Source organism: Micromys minutus (genome assembly GCF_963924665.1).
Source record: "Micromys minutus genome assembly, chromosome: 11".
Classification (NCBI taxonomy): Eukaryota; Metazoa; Chordata; class Mammalia; order Rodentia; family Muridae; genus Micromys; species Micromys minutus.
Window position 1 is genome coordinate 28,600,167 of NC_137980.1, and position 19,475 is coordinate 28,619,641.

The 19,475-nt window shown below is 43.6% G+C and overlaps 1 protein-coding gene across 3 annotated transcripts in view; it reads left to right on the forward strand.

The window, feature by feature from the left end:
- The window catches only part of WDFY3 (WD repeat and FYVE domain containing 3), a 217,632-nt gene that overhangs the window by 55,487 nt on the left and 142,670 nt on the right, over nucleotides 1-19,475 (forward strand). For all 3 annotated transcript variants that reach the window (XM_080924896.1, XM_080924897.1, XM_080924898.1), the window contains exon 3: nucleotides 5,194-5,292. The gene's annotated coding sequence lies outside the window, so the exon portion shown is untranslated. The remainder of the gene's footprint in view (nucleotides 1-5,193; nucleotides 5,293-19,475) is intronic.

Below are 19,475 nucleotides of genomic sequence, written 5' to 3' on the forward strand. Positions count from 1 at the left end.
TAACTTTGTTCATGAGGACAGAGCCTTCATGGCTGCTTCACCTCTTAATACCATTATAGAAGTAACTAAATTTCAGTGTGATGCGAAGAAATATATTTGATAGTACAAGTGTAAAATCCAGTGAGAAGCTCTGTAGCTTCAGAACAGCTGTTATAACTATATTACAGTTTGCTGAGATGTATAGTATTTTGGTCCAGTTCCTTTTGATGTATGATGTTTTTTTTATTTGCAGTTACTTTATAATAACATTATTATTTACCACAGCATTTTAAAATCCTTTAGAACATTCACAATGCATACACTGTACAATCAGAGGAAGCAGATGAATGCAGTTTCAGAATCATGCTAAATTTACATGATTAATAATTCACATATAATATAGATTACATTATAAAAAAGGCTTATACTGCATCTTTATAGATTTTGCTGATTTGACACATTTTTATTCCACCATGTAGTGGTAACGGATGGAATTTTAACCAATGCTTGCTTTTTAGAGTTTCTCTCTTCCCTTCCTCCTTCCTTCAGTCTATTCACTTCTTGTAGCCTAGGCTGGACTCAAACTGATTTAGCCACAGATGGTCCTGAGCCTTACATCTTTCTGCCTCTACCTCCCACATGCTGAATTCCAGGCATGAGCCACCATGCCCTGCCAGCTTTTCTGGAATATCTTAATAAGAACTTTCAAGCTATGCTTAGTTACATGAAGATTTTTACATTTCTTCTTTACTCTTGTACCTGTTTAACTCAATGGTTCCCTCAGGCTTCATTTTAAAGTATCTGTTCCAACAAGTTAATTCCATGCCCAAGGGACTCAAACTCGGTCATGGAGTGTTAGGCTGAAATCAAAGCCCATGGTCCCCAAAAGAAAGGCGATGCTGCCCAAACTGTGCCTTGGATGAAGGTCATCTCTACCATCCTTCCAGGAACGGGTTCTAAGCTTTAGGTAAGAGCACAGTCTAGGTCTGGACAGGGGCTGTGCTAATCCATGTCTCATACACAGTTCAGGACGGTAGCCAGGTAGTTGTTTTCAGAATTGCCATGTTACAGAAGCCTTTGCCTCTTCTTGTAGATTACTTTCCTGCACTTCCTGCAGCAGAACTCTTCTGAAAGTCTGAATGCCTTGGGTGTCAAGGAGGAACTTTTACTCACGTCCTTGGCTGTAAATTTTATAAGAGTAGGCAAGAGATATTTTCCCCTTGAAGTGTCGTGTAGATTTGGGGATCCACCCACTGTCTATATGGCTAGCGGGATGAGTCTCAGCAAGCAGGTTGGCTCGCCTGGGGATGGCAGGGTGGCATCCATGGGATAGCATCTGTCTCTGTAAATCGAATCACTCAGTACTAAAGGTACTACAGTAGAGTTTGGGCTGACCACCATGGGTCCATACTGCTTAGAAATGTACTTCTCTCTCAAGTGATAGCCTGCTCCCCATCGTTCCCACTAGCACCACATTATTTATGGTGTTGACCACTACCAGATGACGAACTTATTCTCTTCCCCACTAGACCGAAGCTCACAGGGATTAATCCATGGTCAGCTTGCTCCCTTGGTGTGGGCCTTCGGGGAGGAGAGCATCATGGCAGCAAGAAGGTGGTGGGGTAATGCTGCCTACCTCAGGGCAGCCAGGATGCTGAGCACGTGCTGACACTTCACTAATGGCTGAACCATAACGTGACATCAGTGAGAATTTTCTTTTAAGTCTGTATTCCTTGTGATATGAGTTGATTTTTCAGTTGTGCATACCTTTTATTTAACAGCATAATTAGACTTTTTTTTCTTTTTCAAATTCTGAGAACTTTTCTTCAGAGATACTGAAGTCTAAAAGGAATTTCTTAGAAGCTACTTCTCCTCACACATACTGTGTTCTGGTATCAATTAAAAAGCTTTATTATATATCTCATCTCAGTAACCTGAAAGGGAGAGATAAAAGGCAGGGTTGGGATACGGACTCACCTATGACCTGTTCTCTGAAGGCACATGGTGTCGGTCTTGAAATTTATTTCTTAGTTCCATTCAAGGGAAATGGAGAAGCAGTTGTCTTTAAAGGCCAGTGGGTTGATAGGCTGGCATTTTAATCACCACTGATAAGAACTGCTGGGGACTTCTGGATACACTGCTATCTGGTGGGAGTTTTAGTCTGCCCTCTGATACTGGGGTAAATGACTTACAGAGGTCAGTCTCTGAGCTCCAGTCTACAGGTTTTAGCTGTGGATGGGTCCTGTTACTCATACATGGAGTACCTGTTCTTGGTAGTTTACAAGTTCCTTTTAGTATGTGTGCTTGTGTAGTGTATAAGGGGTTTGCATGAATGTGATACACACATGTGTTGGTGTATGTATATGTGTGTGTGTATGGAGACCAGGCTATGTTAAAAGTCTTCTTTGAGCAGTGTCCAGTCTCTTGCTTGAATGTATAGCACTTGCTCATTCAGGTCGGTTAATTGACTGTGGAGCCTGCGTCCCTGGTTCCCAAAGTGCTAAGGTTGTGGGTGGGCCATCACACACATTTTTGTGGGTCCTGGGGATTGGAACTCAGCTCCTCAGACTTGTAGAGTAAAATTGCCTGGCTGAAGGAGAACATGTCTCCCTCCACCTCCATGTTGCTTTTATTGTAAGGGGTTGTTCTTTTGGTTGAGTCCTTGTGCAGGTGGAGATGCTAACTCTTTATCAATAGCTTGGGAATGGGACAACGCTCTGCGAGAAGAATGGGAAAGCTGCATGTGTGAAAATGACTAAATTCCCTGCTGTAAACCACATCTCCGTGTTTACAGCTAGTCTTCAGGGCAGACACATGAATCACAGCATTTCCCTGTGTCATGCATCACATTCAACAGGGAAACTGTAGCACATTCAGATGCCAATTGATAGTTATTTCTCCACCCGTGAAATGAGCTAATGCAAGCCAGATTAGATTAGATTAAAGGCAGGAATATATATGAAGGGTGCTGCTCTTGGGCAGGTGAGTTCACTGGTCCCAAGGAAGAAAGCCAGGGAAGTTGCCATGGGGTAAGAGGTGGGTAGGAAAGGAAGAGAGAAAGAGAAAAAAGGCATGCATGTGGAGAGAGAGAAGAGAAGAAGTAGAATTAGAGAGAGAGAGAGAGAGAGAGAGAGAGAGAGAGAGAGAGAGAGAGAGAGAGAACGAGAGGAACGAGAGAGAGAACGTGTAAGAGCCCACACTGTCCAGATTATATATAGAGAGGAGCCTCTGGGCTGGAAAGGATGGGGGCAGAGTTTGCAGGTAGGCACTGAGATGCTGGGAAAGACTGGAGGCCAGGTCTGCTTTGCTATGTAATATATGTACCTTAGTCCCTTGACCTGGGTCAGAAACTAAACACCAACCTATCAAAGTTTACAGAAAAACTATAGAAAAATTAGCATGATCTGTTGACTTGATGCCCTGTAGTGAGCCAAAGATAACATCAGGAATGAAATCCAAGTACATAGAGACTCAGACTACACTTTAGTCCGATCATCCTGGGAAATTGCTTAAATTTGCCAGGTGGTGGTATACATTAATTCCAGCCCTGGGGAAGCAGAGGCAGGCAGATCTAGTTCAAGGCCAGCCTGGTGTGTAGAGCCAGTTCCAGGACAGCCAGCGGCACACAGAGAAACCCTGTCTCAGAAAAACAAAAGCAAACAACAAAAAAGAAATTGCCTAGATTTTTTTGTCCAGAATTTAGAGGGTTTTTTTTTTTTTTTTTTTTTTTTGGTTTGTTTTTAACTATCTGCTATTTTTGTATATATTGCCTCCAAAATTTAGTTCTTAAAACAACTGAAAACTGATGAAACAGATCTCACTAATGGATGGATAAAGCTCTTACCAGAGTCTGTACAGAACAGTTGTTCCCCGCCTCCCTCTTCCTCTCTCCCTCCCCCTCCTTCCTCCATCTGAGGAGCCCCCACTGTCAATCTTAGCTACTCTGCTCCTGAACTGTGAACTCAGCCAGGATGTTTGTCTCAGCTCTTTGCCCAGTGTAGAAGCCACCGCTGGAATGTCTGCTCAGAACAGTAGTTCACCTGATGATAAAGCCCCGATGAACACGGTGGAGGCCACCAACCATTTCTGTCAGGGAGGTTATGTTGGACAGAGAGCAGTTTGGGGGTAAAAGAGAAAGGCCAGCCATCTTGGGAACACCAAGAGCTGATGGGTGTTGGAGTTGATGGTGAGGCAAAGGGGCCTGTTTGGCTGTGATTCTCTCTTCTTCCGTCATGCTGTGAGGACCTGCAGGGATGAGCAACTGTAGGAGTCTCAGGTCCTCTTTATCTTGGGGTCAGAAGAAGTCTGTAGTCTTGGGTAGGAAGTGATCCTGTTCATAGAATTTTATTCTTAGCTTTGAAAAGCAAGCTCTTTCCTGGTTTCTGTTGGCTTGTGATAGATGTTTGGAGCATTGTTCTTCTGCTACTTTAATGTAGTCTTTGAACATTGATTAAGTCATAGACCATTTTCCTGGAATGTATTGACAAGTCAGGATGATATTCACAAGCTAACACTGTCCAGTTTAACTTGCTTAACAATTGAAATGCCCCACATGGTTTTATCTGAGGGGATTGTGACTGGCCACACGTCACATGTGACACATAAAACTTTCTAATATACTGAAATTAGTATGAGCTTAAGCTGCATGATTGCCGTAGTGGACAAAACAGACTTAAATGAGTCCTGTGGGCTAGAAAGAGGTCTGTGCGTGGAACTGATTTACAGTTTCATTTGTTCGCCCCACTTCTGAATATTGTAGTCAGTTTGCAGTCATAGCATCTTGCTGCCTAAGTGAACTGTAATACAGCGCTTCAGGGTTGGGTTCTGGAGTGAGTGTCCAGAGTTGGTTTTGAGATGATTTGAGTAGCCGTGGAAGGTTTTGGGGAACCTCCCTGTTACTGTGTCTCTGTTAGGACTTTAATGATTTAAAGCCATCGTTGTCCAGATATTTTAAAAGTGCAGCTCGAATGCTTGAACATCACTCAAGATCAGAAGGTGTGCAGTTGTCTTCACCCAATGTCATGTTTTATTTCTGTGGGAATAAGGGTTCTCAGCCTTGGCGAGTCAGAGGCAACTGAGGAAGGTCATGGCGCTGCTCCAGCCCAGGCTTCCTGGCTTGGGCATTGCACATCTCCTGTGAATGGAGTAATTAGTGGGCCTGAGGTAATTAGCAAATGTGAGTTTCTAACTCATAATCTCCCTTCCCTTTTTCAGTTGGAACCCCAATTTCAAGTCCTGAGTGAAGTGCCATCGGTGGATGGGACCCACTATACTCACACACTCAGAACGAGCTGTCCAAGGAATGCCCTAAAGGTCAGTGCCTGCAAGAGCTCAGAGGGCTTGTAAACTGTTGTTACTAACACTGAATTTATTTGGTAACCACGTTGATGAATTCCTGAGTAGAATGGCTTTTAAATGGACTTGATTAATAGCACTGTCTTTATAATTTGACTATTTAAACATATTAGCAAACTAGAAAATGTCTTAAGAATTACATTGGAATGGGTTGTTTAAAGCAGGATGTATAGTGTATGTTCACCTATCTATATGGTTATAGGTGTGTACTATGTATGCAAGGATATTCAAGAAATGGTGATGTTGGTGTGAACACAGGAGATGAAGCTGGGGGTGCTTGTCAATTAATATTTGTTTATTACAGTACTCTTAAAACTTCTGATTATGGTAAATTAAAAAAAAACTAAATGGCTGAAACATTTTAGAATTTTTTACAGTCTTTCACTCTAGGAAAATAGGAAGCAAGAGAGATTTTATTAGAGTTGCTGGCCGCTGCTGATTTGGCTTAGTTTTAGGGGCAGTCTTCAGCTTTCTCTACCCAGGGCTTGATTTTCCATTGCATCTTCTTATGCTCCATTTAATTCACTGGGGCCAAATCCGGGGCCAGATTTGTTTTTCTGACCTCTAATCACCACTCTTAGAGTGGGTACCTTCTCCAGTTCAGCTGTAGGGCACGCTGGATGTCAGTGCTGTGTGTCTTAGCCTTTAATCCCGACGGGACACCAGTTCCCCGGTTGTTGGTCCTGTGCTGACGGTGGCATCCCTTGCCCCACCATCCCACCTTTGTCAAGCATTAAATTCATCCACTCAACAGCACACACCATGTTTAAAGATTATTATTAGCCTCACACATAAGCCTTTAAAGATCTGTTTGTCTGCTCTTCCTGTGCAGGTCTCCCGTCCTGCCCCCAAGTTCACCCTGTGTTCACTGTACCTGATAGTAAGAGGACCCAGTGCATGTCTTAAACACTTTCCTGTGATTTCTGGTCTGTTCATGTGTATCAATGAGGTCCGTCTCTGGTAAGATGTTGCCTCTGCTGCTAGTTGATGTCTTCTGTGTTTCCATGACATCCTGTCCTTTAAATATCATTGGTATTGTAGCTCATACACTGCCTGATAGGTTTCTTCTCATTTATTCACAAGACCCCAGAGAGTGGTCTGTTGACTTTCCTGTCACTGACATCTAGCCATCCAGTACCTAGATGCCACGTGTTTCCAACTGAACAAGGAAATGGAAGTTAATGTGTTCAGGTTTTATATTCTTGCCTATAAATACTTGCACTCACCACTTCAGTGTTTTTGATAATTACATAAGACCTCACTAAAACTGACATATATGAAGAGAAGGATCATTAGGTCCCTTTACTTGAGAAGGACAGAAATGATCATCTTTAAAGGAACTGCACATATTTCTCATAAATGTCCCCTGTGGTGATCACAGGCCAGGTGAACTTTGACTTTACATTATTGCTTTGCTTTCTCTTCATCGAGTTTTCATTTGGAAATCGTAATATTTGCCATGTTGTAGTTTGAATGTGCAGATGTTTAGAAGTGTACACATCTTGTGTAGAAACTTACACCTGTTTTTATACATGTTGTGCTCTAATGAATGAGCGTTCAGAGTTGCCTCTGTGCTGAGAAACTAGTTGCATATGTGTGGACCTTGGTGTTTTGGAATTTTTCAACATTCCAAGTAAGAAAACTGGTTGGCAGAGAAATGCAAGTTCTATCCGTCACGTCTATGTGTGCTCTCTGACAGGTAGCGGAGGGGAAATGTCAGTTCTGTCTGCCATCCATGTCTGCTCTCTATTCAGAAATGGTGGAAGTTGAGCACAGCTCTTGCTTAAAGGAAGGTGGTAGCCTTGTCTCAGTCCTTTTAAAATCTAAACTCTAGGACACATAGTTACCAAAACCGTTTTAACCACTTACTAAATTCTTGCTAGATTGTCTAAGCCAGCTGTGTCAGCTCATAGCTATCATCTCAGTACTGGAGTACCCAGGACGGAGATGGGCAGGTCACAGGTTCAAAACTAGCTTGAGCTGCACAGTATATACCAGGTCTGTCAGGGCTACATGGCAAAGCCCTGTGTGACAAACCAAGTTATTAAATATCCACGAAGGACTTCTGATAGGAATTGTCCAGAGAGAAGGGTTAGGAGCCCTCATCAGCCTGTTTTGAGTCTGACTCACAGATGGGAACTGTAGAAATAAGAATGGCATTTATAAGATGATTTGGACGCTGTGTATTTGAAGGTGAACAGGGGGCTTAGCCAGGTGTGTTCCTGCACGCCTGTAAATCCCAGGACCAGGAGGGTGAAGATCTCAAGTTCAAGGCCTGGACTTAGAGGTGCTCACCTATAATTTCTGCCGCTTAGGAGGCGGAATAAGGGAGATTGCAAATCTAAGGTCAACCCAGGCAATTAGATTTCCTCTCAGAAAACAAAACATGAAACTTGTAAAGGTCCTGCGGAGGAATGTTGGTGATGATTACCCAGTGCTAGCCTGCTTCCAGTTGCTGTGGTAAAACATTGACCTGCAGGAGGAAGAGAGCCTCTAGGGAGGGGCTGATGCAGCAACCACCAAGGAACGGTGGTTCCAGACTTGCTTGTGGGCTCATGTTCAGGTTCAGTTTATACAGTACATGCCTACCGCCTAGGAATGGCTCTGCCCAGAAATGCCCCCACAGACATGCCCACCAGCCCCATCTAACAGCGACAGTTTGTTCCCTCGTCCCAGGTCTGTCAAGTTGATGACTGGTACCAAGCATGTATGAAGGCCTGGGATTGGCCTCCAGGACACCGACTAGAGATGCAGATTTTGGAAACGCAGTTTTGATTCATTAAAAGCAAAAGAGTTTGGGTCACGCAGGCCTATAATCCCAGCTTTTGGGAAGTAGAGTCAAAGGTCAGTTCAAGGTCAGCCTCAGCTAGGGGAGTGTGAGTCCCTGCTGCTGTTTGCTCCTCTGTTGGCTGTCCCCGATCTCACTCAGACAAAACTGGCCTCTGCCTCTCAAGTGCTGGGATTAAAGATGTACGCCACCGCACCCAGCTCTGAGACTTTTTCTTTCAACAAAACAAAAAACATTTTTCTCTAGACCAAACCCCAAGGAAGCACACCTGTCCTCTGCTTTCTTAGTCTAGAACTCGGATATTTCTAATCTCTGAAAGGACATGGCAGCTCTTTCCTGTATATGTGGTTCATACGCAATACTCTGGAGTTAGGGATCAGACTTTTCTTATTTTTATCACGATGCTCAGCGTGGGAGATCCCTGGGGCTCTGCTGCTTCCTGTGGAAGCCTAAGACCGAGCTCAGTTCAGTACCTGCTTTCAGGCTTGCAGCTGTCTGCAGTCTCCTCTCTTCCTTTCTCTGTGTGTTCGCTGTTCTATCTCAGCTTATGATGTAGCCCAGGCTATCCTCAAACTCAGTCCTGGGGCCTCAGCGTTTTGAGTACTGTTGCCATAGGAATGTCCCCTAGTGCTAACTGCTCTTTTTTAATTTTAAAGCTTACAGTCATTCCCAATGAACTTTAAGTAGGTTACTTACAATATATTCCTAAAATATGATGCCAAAGCAAGGTTTTGTATGAGAAGCCGTGCACATAACGTGTTGATCTAGGAACTGCAGAAATAGCACTCGGCCCAGTCAGTTAAACAGGGATGTTCTTTTTACAGCATTAGGGGGCATACAGTCATGGAGCAGAGGAAAAGGCTGTGGAAAAGGCAGCTTCAAGAGTATTTCTCTGTCCCATGCTACCGAACAGACTATTAAATGCACTTTAAAAATTATCTTCATTTTATGAATGTGTGTTTTGCCTGTATATGTGTGCCCGGTGTCTGAAGATCCAGATATGGGGTCGGATCCCCTGGAACTGGAGTTATTGACAGCTGCACAACTCCTATGTGGGTGCTGGGAAGCAGAGTCCTCTGAAAGATCAGCAGTCGTTCCTAACTACTGCACCACCTCTCCAGCTCCCATTACAGATACCTCACATGTGTCAGAGATGTGTAGACACGGCCAACTCAAAGTTGTAGGCCAGATTTGGCCTATGACCTGATTATGAGTGTTACTTGAATTTTGAGTAGACTCATTTTTTAAGTATTGGAAAAATGTCAAAAAAAGAACAATTTGAGGTGCCAGCGTTGATAAAAACTATACCAGATCATAGCTATACTTACTGCGCTGACTGCTGTCCCCTCTACAACGGTAGTGTCACGTACTTAAAACAAAAACTGCCTAGCAGAGTTATTCTCTGACCCTGAGTTACTATTGCTAGATTCATTTCTACCCCAAACCCCACTTTTAAATCTTATTATTAAAAGAAGTTTGTAAGAACTTCTAAAATGATGTACCATATCATTACATTCAATGGCCAGAATTCTTCCAGGGAATTGTTTCCTTAATATTCTGAGTGTTATTCATATTTGGAACGTGGGCGTAGTCACTATAATCAGGGGAAACCAACCAAAACAACAGGAAATGTTTTTAAGAGGGAGGAAAATGTAGCCAGGTATATAGAACGCTTCCCGAAGGTCAGGCGTGGCAGGGGAGATTAGAATTCTCGGGCATGGTCATACTCACTCAGAGCTCCTGTTTTTAGTCTGCTTACACTGCTGGTGGGAGAAGCAGAGTGAACCTAGGCTCAGTCATGCTTAAGCTGTGTGTATGTGTACATGTATATGTGTGTGCACACGTGTGCATTTTATGTACATGTATGTATATGTGTGTGCTCATATTATGTTGTGTGTGAATATATGTACATGTGTGTGTACGAGTGTGGTGTGTGTGCATTTGCGTGTTCATGTGTGCTTGTGAGTTTGCATATTGAATATGTATATGCCTGTGTGTTGTGTGTGTGTGTGTAAAAGCTTCTTTTTATTTAAAAGTACTTGATGTGATTTTATCTGAATGCTAAAAGAGGAATAGAAGTATACTGTCTTTGCTAGGAATAGGTAGAAGATAAAGATCACTGTCATTTGAATAGATGGTTATTTCTTGGTCGGAGAGATGACTGAGTGGGTGAAGCTTGCTGTTAAAGCAAGCTGGGGCCATGTGCTCCTGCAACCCCAGTACTTGGGGACAAGCAGATCCGAGGACTCTCTTGTCAGCCAGTTTGTCCAACCAGTGACCTCTTGTGTCTGTGATCAAGGGAGAAAGACAGTGTATGTCCCCTATATCCACTTCTAGTGTCTGCAGGGACACGTGCAAATGTGCATGTGTGCACACTCACATGCACATTCAACACACACATGCACACACAGAGACAATGCTATTCATGAGTTAGCTTCCAGTTGATGATACAAGATAGGACCAGAAGTTCTCTACCTTAAAAGTTTAGCCAAGGTTGATTTTTCAGCCTCTCCGGGAAGTTGCTTTAATCTCTCTGAATGTGTTTCTCCATCGCTTATTTTGGGCAACAAATATATGAGTCTATTTCTCTGTAAGTACCTAAGGCTGTGTGTGTGACCAGGGAACTTAGGCTGTACTTCCCAAACGAACACTGACCCACAGGCAGGAAGCAAGAGCTAAGGGACTAATGCCAGCCCTTCCTACTGAGTGTAGATGTGGTCCAGTTAGACTCTTAACATGATTCAAGGGCAGACGAGCTGGTGTTTTCTCTTTGGGAGGACTGGTTACTAGCTGGTGAGGGCAAAAGACTGAGTAATTAGCAGGCAGAGGCTGCAGTGGTCTGAGGACAGGCCAGGGACCACTGTTTGCTTCTTTTTAAAGTTGAAAACTTTGTAAACACGTATGTAGCCAGGACACTCCTCCCCTAAGACCCCACCTCCCAGAGGCTCGGTTCTGTTTCTCTTTCCCTTAGTCTTTCTTGACTCTCTGCGGTAAAGGGCACGGGCCATTATCCATCAGTACTCTGATCACCACCCTGATTCTGTCCCAAGGGACTGACATTCTCTGGTAAATGACTATGTGCCTTCTGCTGGGCAGGACTCGTCGTATCCTAGAGACCTGCCTACCCAGGCTTGATTCTAAGTTGTCATTTAGAGCCACAGAAGAAACAGGAGGATACACTGAAGTTTATGGTGGCCCTCAAATACAGACAAGTTGGAGTTCTTGATCACTGCAGAATCGGCTTGTTTTTTGTTGTTGTTGGAGACCAGGAAGGCCTGTCTTGGGAGTAGAAGATCAGAGGAATTGCGTCATTGAGCACGGCAGTTTGTCTGGATGCTATTTTAAAGTACTTGGTTTTATTTCTTTCTCCCTCGTGGAGGAATCTTCCTGCTGTTGAGGGAGCTGACTGGTTTGTTCCTTCTCCCTCTCTGGGGTCTCTGGGCTGGACCCCATTTCCCTAGGGACAAATTCTTGCCAAGTTGCCATCACTGGCTGAGAGAGCATAACCCCTTCCCCAGAGGATAGAGAAGCCTATCCAGGCTTATTTATGTTTATAAGATTCTACTGGTCACAACCATTAAAATAAAACAAAAAAACCCAACCTACTTCCAGCTAAATACATCTGCAGATGTAGTACTTTTCTTGTCACTTGCTGAACAGATAAATTTTATTTTCCTTAAGTGTTTTTTTTTTTAAGTTTTAAAGCACTAAAGTTGGTGTTGAAGTATTTAATTTTAGGTGTCTAACATAAAACTATTTAAAAAAAACTATTTTGTGTGTGTGTTATGTGTGCTTATTTTTGTATATGCATATGTGTGTATGCCTGTGTGTGTGTGTTAGCTGCCTGTGTTTATGTACCATGTGCATACCTAGTGCCCTGGAGGCCGTAAGAGGGTACTGGTTCCCCTCAAATTAGAGTGCGAGGTCATGTGGCCTGGAGTCTGGAACCCAGGTGCTCTGGAAAGACAGTCAGTGCTTTTAAATGACAATCTCTTCAGTCCCCTACAAATTAATCCACACACAAAAGTGTCATTTGTTGGTTTGCTTAACTAAATTCAGAAGTATTACAAAATAATTAAATCCTTTAAAAAGCTATATTTTAAAAAAGGATTTGCTTTGTTTTTAATTATGTGTAAGTGTCTATGTCTGTATGTGGGGGTGGGGTGGGGGGAGGTCTGTCTATGTCTGTGTTGATTGGTCAAGCAGGCCAGAAGAGTATGTTGGATCCCATAAAACTGGAGTTTCAGGCCGTTGAGAGCCAAGAGATGTGGCTGGGAATTGAACCTGGGTCAGTTCTTGAGGGGCAGGAGCAGGCAGGGCTTTGAAGTGTTAAGCTTTGTCTCCAGCCCCTACTTGTACTTTTGGAATGATGGAGAAGTACAGCCATTCCAAAGTGGGTGGTGTCCGATGGTATTACTATGTTTTGAGGTTGTATCATGGGTATCTTTCTGTATAACAACTAATATCATAATATTTATTTCACCATCCTTGGAAGTTCTCTTTACCTCTCACTGTATTCTTTAAGGGTTTGTATTATAAACCGTGTGAACTATATCATTTTAAACGGCTCTGTATGGTTGTGTTTCACCTTGTTCTTTCTTGCTACTATAGTTTTTTAAAACATTTGATTGTGTACATTGTATGGGTGTGTATGTGTGTGTGTATGTTTATATGTGCATTTATGTATGCTCAAGCAGGTGAGCAAATGAATAGAAATAGGTTTTTTCCCTTTGACCTTGTGGGTCCCCAGATCTCAAACTCAGGTGACACATGGTGGCAGACTCCCCTCCCCACTGAGTGGTCATCCTCATAAGCTCTGCCTGTGCATTTCTCAGTGCTAATGCCTTCTTAGTAGCCCTCAGGGCCCTGCCACTGGAAGACAGCACAGTGAAGTCCCTGTGAGTCCCATGCCATGGGCATTTCTTGAGCACAGAGTTGGAAGCAGAGATCTTGAGATGCAGGAGTCCCTTGGAACCCTCTGCTGGTGTGTTCTCACAGTCTGGAGCCTGTCCACATAGACGTTCTTAGCTTTCTGACTGATACTGATGTAACTGGCATTTTATAGCTTTTCTTGTTTTATCCATACCTCCAGGTGATGACGTCATTGCAGCATCCTGGTGAGCCTTTTGCCTTTCTTCATTAGATTTCTGTATGTTGCAGATTTAGGAATTATTTGTAACATCCAGTTGCTGTCCAGTTTAGATCATTGAGATATCTTGTTCTGGTGTGTTCCCTCTTTTCAGTTGGTTCACAACATTCTTTCCAAGTTATTTAATTTCAAATCCTGATTTCTCCAGAAGATAAAATTTAATGTTTAAAAATGAAAAAGAAAAAGAGACTGAAAAACAGTTAGGCTTCTTTACACGGGCGTGTCCACAAACAACACAAAACCAATAACAAAACCCCCAGTAAACTGGAAACTCCATGAATTTTAAAAGCACAGACTATCCCCAAACACACTGAGAACCCTACTGTGGCGACAGGCTGTACTGCAGCTCATCACGGTTGCTTTGTTCGGTGGTGGACTGAAAATTGTGGCTTGATGCCACTGCCTAGAAAATAGCACCACCTGGCCATCCTAGAAAAGTCAGAATTCAGTAAGCAGTACGGTCCCTGCTGACTACATCTTGCTTTGTGCCACTGTGTTGTTGAAAAATTGTAATCCAAACCATTCTAAGTCAGAAGCCATCTGTGTAGTTTTTAAGCTTTTATTACATTGTGTGTGTGTGTGTGTGTGTGTGTGTGTGTGCGTGCGTGCGTGCGTGCGTGCGTGCGCGAGGGGGGGGGCAACTTGTGGGAGTCGGTTCTTTCCTTCTGCCATGTAGATCCCAGGGATTGAACTCAGATCATTTTGGTGTCCTATTGCTAAGCCATCTGTATATTTCAAGAAACTTGTAAAGAATTGTAGATCACACCACTTTTCAAGTTGAAAACCATTTTTATAGTCAAAGAAAGCGATTCAGAAATCTAATGTAGTTACTTTTAAGTAATATGGTACTTAAAGACACTGATTGGGTGTTTGTAGTATGTATGTTTCAAAAGGTCACAGTACCTGCTAAAAGGTTAAACCCTTGTCTACATACTGGGAAGCTCAGAACACACAGTGCTCAGGAAACTTGACAGTTAAGTTAGGTACATCTTAGACTGAAAACAGCCCCCTGTCGAATCCTGGTAATCAAACCAGATAGCTATAGGAAGACGCCAGCCAAGGAGCAGGGGAGAGGGACAGGGAGACACAGCCACTGGGCTCTGACTTCCTTCCTTGAGACACTGCTGAGTGGACAGGTGTGTAAACCTACTTTCTGTGGTGCACTTTGTGAACTGAATTCCCAAATGTGAGTGGTGAAGTCCAAGTCATTCACTCGGCTGTCCTGAGTTGTTGTTTTTTTAGTTTGTCTAATACGAGCTGTCGTTTCCAACATATATGTTAACATGTATTTAACGTGAGGCATTGCAACCATACGTTGACAGTGTCCAGTGACCATTAAGAGTCTGTTCCTTCCCTAGAGCAGTTAGATGACGGCATGGGCAGTTAAATCCTTCACAGCCTGAGTTTTCTGTTTAAGCCTTTAGACAGGAAATGCACACAGTGGATTGTTATTTGGTTTTGTCAAATGCTGACTCTAGCAGACATGTTTAACCTGTTTCAGGTGTGTGTCTGTCTCTGTTCCTGTCCCAGCTCTATGTGAGCTGTTGTCAGTAGAAGAGACCAGCAAGGCTTCCCTCACCCTCTAGCCTGTTGCATGTTTTCAAACAAACACTCAATCCTTCACAGGTTAGGAAGGCTCCTCTATAGGAGTTCTATGTCCCATGGGTTCTGAGAACACAGCATGGCTGGCTGATGAAATCCACGCCTGCACGAGCAGCAAGCATCTCACTCCTCAGTCATCTCCCCAGCACTGAACGAGTCATCTTAACCCGTGTGTGAAGCAGAGCAGGGCTGGTTGGAGGAATGAGACAAGGATGCTCCTGCTGACGGAGAGTAAGCATTTCCCTGTAAACCCCAAATGAGTCTAAAGACGTAGGTCATCTATTCAGTCATGTAGCAAGGACACTTGCATGGGAAGGACCAGGTATTGTGAAGCCTCAAGTAAACACTTGAAAGTGCAGGCAGGGTCGCTAACGATGCTGCAGACACAAGCATCCTGTTACACTTTTATTGATCCCAGCTCTTGGAAGGCAAGAGGCAGGAGGGTCTCTGAGTTTAAGGCCAACCTGGACTACGTCACTAGTTCTAGGACATCCAGGGCTATATAGTGAGACCCTATCTCCAAATTTAAAAAGAAGAAGAAGAAAAAGAGGAAGAAACAGAAGAAGAAAATTAGGGGGAAAGGGAGTGGGGATTTCCCTCTGTTTTCCCCAAAGGTGGTTTTCAAAATGTCCACATGTGACCAACAGAGAAGTGAAGTAATTCGGACATGGCTCTGTGGAGGCCAGTGCTGTGTTCTGATAATGCTGCAAGGGTCACAGGGGTCAGGCCCTCACTCTTCTCTAGGATTCATCCCTCAGGCCCATCAGTGAGACCAGCCCCCCATTCTCAAACATGAGACTGAAGATTCAGTTTTTATTCCATTTGTGTCCGAGAACTACTGTGTTAAACCCTGTTGCTGAAACAGAAGGGTAAATAATTCTGATACGCTGTCTGATCCGGTAATGAGGGCTGTTTGTATCTTCTGAGTCATTAGTAATGCCACTGGTATTTGAAAGTGTTTTTTTGAGGCTTCATAGTACCTAATCTTTCCCATTCATGTATCCTTGCTAAATGGCAAAATAGTAGATTGTATATTTAAAATAATTTTGTAGAGAATGTACATGAAAGAAAATTTACTGTCAACAAAAATATTCCTTGCCTCATTCAGCCTTGGTCTGTTTCACACTTTTAGGATAATGTGTTCAGGACTAGGGAGATAGATTAATCAGTGAGGTGCTTGCTGCTCAGGCAGGAAAACCTCTTACGTTCACCTCCCAGAACCCATGCAGGGTGCTGTACACCCCAGAATCCAGGTGCCAGGGAGCAGATCCCAAGGGCTTAAGAGCCAACCAGCTGCAGTGGAGCTTAGGGTTCACTTAAGAACTTTATCCCAAAAAGTGGATGGCTCAGGACAGGAAGACGCCTGTGCTCACCTAGTGTGAGTGTGTGAAGGACCATGTCAAACACTGAAGGCTGGGATGTAAGCGAAAGAATAGCCCACAGGTCGCTGATTGACATGAAGTGTATTTAAAAGCAATTGTAGTCACATGTTCACTGGAAATCCCCCTCCGAAGTCCCAAGACACTCTTACTGCCCTCTGGTAGGTTGAGAAATAGCCGCCGGGACCAGACCCGGTTATTGCTATTGGTTGGCAGCACATCCGGTAGAAAGGTTGGGTGTGATGTGTGCAGAGTGTACTTTCACCAGCAGTGAGAGGTGACTGGTTTTGGCTCAGTGGGTGTGAAGCAGACCTGCATTAACGGTGTCCTCACAAAGCGGGGCGTGTGGAAGGTGAATCCAGCACTGACTTTGCTACTTAGTAAGGACTGGCGCAGGTCACTTCCCATTGCTGAAGCACCTTTTCTCTATTAGCTGTGCAAATTGCATGTGTGTCCTCCTGTGCTTCCTTTCTTAGTTACAAGACCTGCTGTATGCACACACACATGCACGCACAAAGCAGCTGACAAACTGGTCTTGAGACTCATTACTTTATGATCTCAAGAACTGCATTTTAATTAGGGTTCAATAAATTGTTTCATGGATATACCCACACAGTGTGTGTGTGTGTGTGTGTGTGTGTGTGTGTAAAACTTGAACTTATTGCCCTTGATCAGCCTGATGGGATCAAATGCAGTCAAAAGCACTTGTTCCAGGGGACTCCAGTGCCCTCTCCTGGCCCCAAAGGGTACCACACACAGTACATTTACATATAAGCAGGTAAATACTCACACACATAAAGTAAACATAAAATCTTACAAAAACCCAACAGGCACGTGCGCCATAGTCCTATTTGCCATGTAGCCCCTGTACTGTGCATCCTAGGGATGAGGGTGGAGGTCATTTTGGCTGAGGCCTTATCTGCCTTATATAAGTGTAAACTTTTATTTTAGTGTGGAGAAGTTATTTTGGCTCACCATAAACTTGTTTTATTAAGTTACATTTACCTTATTATTAACCAGGTTATGCAGCCTTCCTATGATTTGTGGTCATGTATTTATTTTAAAGATTTATTTATTATATATAAGTACACTGTAGCTGTCTTCAGACTCACCAGAAGAGGGCATCAGATTTTCTTACAGATGGTTCTGAGCCACCATGTGGTTGCTGGGATTTGAACTTAGGAGATCTGGAAGAGCTGTCAGTGCTCTAACCACTGAGCCATCTCTCCAGCCCCATTCATTTTTTTTTTTTTTTTTTTTTTTTCTTCTTACTGTGAAAGTATACGTGTGCTTTGCTCATATTCGGGGGTGGTGCTTATTTGCTTTTCTGTCGTTGATTTAGAAAGTTCTCTCTGTATGTTTTGGGTCTCATACTTTTTATTTAGATATCACAGGTTGTTCCCTCTTCCCCAGTTTGGAACTTGTATGAGTTTGTGTTTCTTTTGTTGATTTGGATGTCCAGTGGCTTTTAATTTTACAAAGTTGATTCTGTGTGCATGGGTCTAATTTTGTTTAACATTCTTTTTACTCTGAACATAGCGAATATTTCTTCATTGTTTTGTTCCCCCAACACACAGGAGAGTGTGTAAGGCAGGAGGATCATGAGTTTAAGTTCATCTGACTTACACAGTGAGACTCTTTAAACAAAGTTTTATTGTCCCTGGTGTCTTAATACTCTGGTGTTGAAAGCAGAGGGGAAGTGAGTGTCCGTGGGTATTTCTGTGGCCATGTGCTCACAATTGCCGTAGGCTTAGGAAGATGAAGTATGCATGGTAAATGGTCAGGCAGTTAACATTTCTGGTTTTCATTTCAAGCAGAAGAAAGTCTGCACAGAAAGCTCAGGCTGCAGCGTGCATGGCAGGTTGAGAGAGTCGGGCCCTCTGCCTAGCACATGCTGGCCCGACTCACTTTTAGGCAGAGTATGCACTGACTTGTTGGAACTTTGGTGAAGGTATGTTGTCACACCATGTATGGAGTAAAGACTGGAGCTGGCGTTTCTGTGACATTTTATATGTAGCAGACACCCAAGGAATTCAGTTTCAGCAGTGATCTCAGCCCTTTCCATCCAGGCTGTCCTGGAACTCACATTTCTTTTGTCTCCACCCACAGGGGTGGGATCACTGTTGGTAGTGAGCTGGGGATTAAAGCAAGGGTCCTGCTTGCTGGAGAAATGCTCAACTACCACTCCCTGTATCCCCAGGCCTCCAATTTATTTTTTCTTATTTTGATTTTTGAGATGGGGTCATACCTAATCTCAGGCTGGCTGGTTCTTACAATCCTCCTGCCTCAGCCTCTTGAGTGCTAGCATTACAGAGTCTTGCTATATGTATCCCAAGCTGGTTTCTATTTTGAGCTCCTCCCTGCCTTTGCTTCCTGAGCTCTGAGACTGTGGGTGCCCGTTACTGCGCTTGGCCATCTGACACGTTTTAAATCATCTGCACTCTTGCCTTTGCCTCGGGATACCTTTAATGTACTCACTGCAACTACATTGCTTATTTTTTTACTTGTGCATCAAACAGTCTCTTTGTCACATTCTCTCTTTGTGGGCCTGCTTCTGTTTTTCCATCTCTGTTTCTTTTGTTTCTCTGTTTCTCTCCTCTCTCTGAGACAGGGTCTCTGATATGTAGACCAGGCTGTCCTCAATGCTCATCAGCATTGGGAAGAACAGTTGAGTGGGGCATCACCTTTGCCTCCTGTACCCTAAACTTTTCATCTGGTGTTGGAAAAAGAGTCAGAGTAGCAATTCCACAGTGCATTGTGGGACAAGAGAGTGACTCAATTTGAACCCAGAGAGGAGGCTTGGGGAGGCTTTCTCCAAAGAGGCACAGTTGAGCTCTTTAGTGACACAGAGCAGCAAGTCCTGGGGAGTGACAGTCCTGCCCTCCATACAGGGGCCACACAGTGAAGACCCACAGAATGGCTGCTCACCTACAGAGCAGCAATCGTCCGTGCATGCGCCTCTTCATTTTCAGTGTGCACCCTGCGAAGAGGTGAGGGTTTGGAGACCACCGTCAGATGTGAGGGAATCCATCCATCAGCGAGGAATCCTGATGATCAGATAGCAGGGTTTCTCTAAGCAAATTGCTACCTTTTCTACGTAGACAATGCTTAGCCCAGCGTTTGTTCTGCAGACAGCTACAGGTTTTTGTGAAGGTTTATTCATTTGGTAAAAAGTAGGGTACATAAATTACAAGTTTTTTTTTAAAATTATATAATACTTAAC